Source organism: Aythya ferina (assembly GCF_964211825.1).
Source record: "Aythya ferina genome assembly, contig: HAP1_SCAFFOLD_29, whole genome shotgun sequence".
Taxonomy (NCBI): Eukaryota; Metazoa; Chordata; class Aves; order Anseriformes; family Anatidae; genus Aythya; species Aythya ferina.
The window spans coordinates 2692378-2696966 of NW_028181463.1; the positions used below are offsets into that span (position 1 = coordinate 2692378).

Consider the following 4589-nt stretch of genomic DNA (forward strand, 5'->3'; position numbering starts at 1 on the left):
ATGCTTGTTCTGGGCATGGGGTCCTGCCGAAGGAACAGAAAGATGGTGATTATTAACATTAGAATTATCTAAGGAAAAGGATTTCAATTTCTCATTTAAGCCTCCCAACATGCTTGCTCACTTCCATGAAGATATTTGGCAGATCCCTTTCTTGCAGTTGGATTGATGCTGCCTTAGGCTGTGCTTTGGAGCAGAGGACTCTGCTTTAGGCAATGCAGGAGTCAATACTGTCCTACACCAATAGGTAAATAACATAGGAAGACTTGTATCTTTTCTTCTAGCTTAGCCATTACTCCTGTGGAGAATCTCTAAGGCAGAAATCCTGTACATTTCTTTCTTATTGCATGTGAAATACTGTGGATCCTGTGGATCCTCTCCATGGATTCAGTTGATCTGTGCTGCAGGAAAACTGAACTCAGAAGTTCACCTGAGAATAACTTGGACACTGCTGAGAGCAGAGCAATCCAAGCTCAAAGTGTCCATCTCCAGACCCCCCACTCTGTCCCCATACTCCCATACTCCCTTTCCCCCAAGCACACCGAGGGCTCACCCCACAGGCATGTGAAACCCCCATCCCCAGCCAGCCTGGGAACAAGAACAGCAGCAGCATGGCCAGCTGGAGAAGCCAGGAGGAATGCCAGCGTGCTGCTGCCAGGGGAGGCAAGGCCAGGGAGGGACAGATGGACACTCAGCTGACCCTCCTGTGCTGCAGCTCTGCCTGCAGAGGAGGCAGCTCCTGCTGGGGACACCAGGGCAGAGGTTGTGCTGGTGGGAGAGGAGAGCAGGGGGTGTCCCAGGGAAGGTGCCTGCCCTGCAGGGGATGGCAGGGAGGTGCCTGAGCCCTCCCTAACACAACATTTCTGGCAGCAGCTCCCTCTCACTGCCTGCCCATGTCCCTGCTACCTGCCCATATCCTTGCCAGGAGCCAGATTAGCGTCAGCTCAGTAAAAACCTGAGGAGTCCACAAACATGACATTGGTCCAATCTTTAACCTGAGGTGGCTGAAGGCACTTTATGAAGTTCATTTCTGACATATGGATCTCTCAGTGCAATGCTCCAGGAGTCTCAGTCTCCTACACAATGCTGACAACAAATTACCTTGAAACCTACCTGCACTCCACTGCCATAAGCTCAAAACACAGACTATAGAAAAAATCTTACCCTTCAGGTAACCCCAGTTTTAGCCTTCCTCTCTAAATGTCCAACCATAGATGCCATTCTCTAAAGCATCTTCCACTCCTTTCTGGAGAAACAGAGAGACCCACCCTGACAGATGCTATCAGCCATCAGATGTGCCAGCTGTAGAAGACCCCTCTGGCAACCCCACCTGCAGTGCCCTGCTGCCAGAGCCTCACGGTGTCAAGAGCCTGCAGATGTGTCCTGCCACACGCTGCCCTCTGTTGTTGTGCTCCTCAGTGCCTCCAAGCCCTCTCTCCTTCTCTCCTCTCTGCATGCCAGCTGCGGTCAGAGCCCCCAGCCCTGCTGCGCTGTGCAGAGGAGCTGCTCCTGGGCACAGCTGTCTCTGCACCACGGCCCTCTTGCCAGGAGCTCTCTCTGTCCCATGAGCCTGGCCCAGCTCAGCAGCACAGCACCAGCCCAAGGCACCGCAATCACCCCTCTGGGGGCTTTGCTGATGAGCCCATGAACCTCAGGCACTCAGAGACAATTGAAGACATGTCTCCAGAAGTCCAAGTCAGAGGCAAGTTTCCTGCAGTGTCCCCCTGAGGGCCAGCACTCACACAGCCTCCCTTGGAGCTCGTTAGAGCAGAACCCTGGAGGCAGTGAGGACAAGGAGACAAAGGCAATGTGAAGAGGACATTGATGTGTAGGAAAACTGGATGTGTGTCACCAAGTACAAGGGCCAGGCCTCGACTCCAAGTGCTTCAGAAGGGAGATCCTTTCCTTTACAGGTTGCTCAGGGCTCTTTGTGGGGCAGTAGGAGATGGGGATGTGCATGGCCAAGTGCAGGAGAACGGTACGACCCCTGCCTGCTTCATGGGTGGGGGCGAGGAGGTAATGAGGCCCTGGTGCTTTAAAGATCAACTGTCCCCTCAAAGGCCTCAGCGGCAGAGACAACAGCCATAGCCATGGGCACAAAGATCAGGGTTCTGCTGGGACTCTCAGTCTTGTCACAGCCCTTAATCCTTTCCACAGCAGCCTTTCCTAATCACAGAATTTCTAGGTTGGAAGAGACCTCAAGATCATCGAGTCCAACCTCTGACTTAACGCTAGCAGTCCCCACTAAACCATATCCCTAAGCTCTACATCTAAACGTCTTTTGAAGACTTCCAGGGATGGTGACTCCACCACTTCCCTGGGCAGCCTGTTCCAATGCCTAACAACCCTCTCAGTAAAGAAGTTCTTCCTAACATCTAACCTAAAACTCCCCTGGCTCAACTTAAGCCCATTCCCCCTCGTCCTGTCACCAGGCACGTGGGAGAACAGACCAACCCCCACCTCGCTACAGCCTCCTTTGAGGTACCTGTATAGAGCGATAAGGTCACCCCTGAGCCTCCTTTTCTCCAGGCTGAACAAGCCCAGCTCCCTCAGCCGCTCCTCGTAGGACTTGTTCTCCAGGCCCCTCACCAGCTTCGTCACCCTTCCCTGGACCCGCTCAAGCACCTCGATGTCCTTCTTGTAGTGAGGGGCCCAAAACTGAACACAGTACTCGAGGTACGGCCTCACCAGAGCTGGGTACAGGGGGACGATCACCTCCCTAGCCCTGCTGGTCACACTGTTTCTTATGCAAACCAGGATGCCGTTGGCCTTCTTGGCCACCTGAGCACACTGCTGGCCCATATTCAGCCGACTATCCACCATCACTCCCAGGTCCTTCTCTGCCTGGCAGCTCTCCAACCACTCATCTCCCAGCCTGTAGCTCTGCTTGGGGTTATTGCGCCCCAGGTGTAGGACCCGGCACTTGGCCTTGTTAAACTTCATGCAGTTGACCTCAGCCCATCGGTGCAGCCTATCCAGATCCTCCTGCAGAGCCTTCCTGCCCTCAAGCAGATCGACACACATCGAGCTTGGTGTCATCTGCAAACTTAGTGAGGGTGCACTCAATGCCCTTGTCCAGATCATCGATGAAGATATTAAAGAGGACCGGCCCCAGCACCGAGCCCTGGGGGACGCCACTAGTGACTGGCCTCCAACTGGACTTGACTCAATTTACCACGACTCTTTGGGCCTGGCTATCCAGCCAGTTTCTAACCCAAAGAAGCGTGTGCCAGTCCAAGTCAAGAGAGTCCAAGTCCAATACAAAACAAATAATTACATATCTAAACCTCCACACCTCTGCTCTGCAGTTGGGTGAACTAGGAGCAAATCGGGGGAAATCTCTTTGATATGAGCAGTAAAGTTAATCTGAGACTACCCCATTTTCCTACCATGTTCCTACCATGTTACTACCATGCTACTCCCTCTGGCTGTAGTACGGAAATGATTCTTCCATTGCCACAGAGGAGTCCCCTGCTCCCAAAGGCACTCTCAGGCAGAATCAATGAAAGAGAGCTTCAAAATATCTTCCTGGAAATGGAAAAACTTTTGTTGATTTTAAATGAGAATATGGAAAGGGTTTTCCTCAGTTATGTCTGTGGTACCCAATCACTGCCTTTCTCTTCCTTGTACAGGACCTCATGACCAGAAATAACAGATGTCCAAAGTCAGCTCCATTTCTGAGTTCCTCCTGCTGGCATTCGCAGACACGCGCGAGCTGCAGCTCCTGCACTTCACGCTCTTTCTGGGCATCTACCTGGCTGCCCTCCTGGGCAACGGCCTCATCCTCAGCGCCGTAGCCTGCCACCACCGCCTCCACACCCCCATGTACTTCTTCCTCCTCAACCTCGCCCTCCTCGATGTGGGATCCATCTCCACCACTCTACCCAAAGTAATGGCCAATGCCCTCTGGGACACCAGGGCCATCTCCTAACAAGGATGTGCTGCACAGATCTTTTTCTTTCTCTTCTTCATTTCAGTAAGGTATTATAACCTTACTATCATGGCCTACGACCGCTACATTGCCATCTGCAAGCCCCTGCACTACGGGAGCCTCCTGGGCAGCAGAGCTTGTGCCCAGATGGCAGCAGCTGCCTGGGGCAGTGGCTTTCTCAATGCTGTCCTGCTCACGGCCAACACATTTTCCCTGCCCTTCTGCCAAGGCATTGTTGTGGACCAGTTCTTCTGTGAAATCCCCCGACATCCTCAAGCCCTCCTGCTCAAATGCCTACTTCAGAGAAGTTGTGGCACTTGTGTTTAATATTTCTTTAGCCTTCGGTTGTTTTGTTTTCATTGTGGTGTCCTATGTGCAGATCTTCAGGGCAGTGCTGAGGATGCCCTCTGAGCAGGGCAGGCACAAAGCCTTTTCCACTTGCCTCCCTCACCTGGCCATGGTCTCCCTGTTTGTCAGCACTGCCATATTTGCCTACCTGAAGCCACCCTTCATTTCCTCTCCATCCTTGGACCTGGTGGTCGCACTTCTGTACTCGGTGGTGCCTCCAGCACTGAACCCCCTCATCTACAGCATGAGGAACCAAGAGGTGAAGGATGCAATGAGGAAACTTGTTCAATACATGCTTCTTAAGCATCAGTGA

The 4589-nt window shown here is 52.7% G+C and overlaps 1 pseudogene across 1 annotated transcript; it reads left to right on the plus strand.

Annotated features, from left to right (window-relative positions):
* The first annotated feature begins 3652 nt into the window (after positions 1-3652).
* Positions 3653-4589, plus strand: LOC311428149 (olfactory receptor 14C36-like; annotated as a pseudogene). The gene has a single exon. The product of its transcript is annotated as an olfactory receptor 14C36-like (transcript).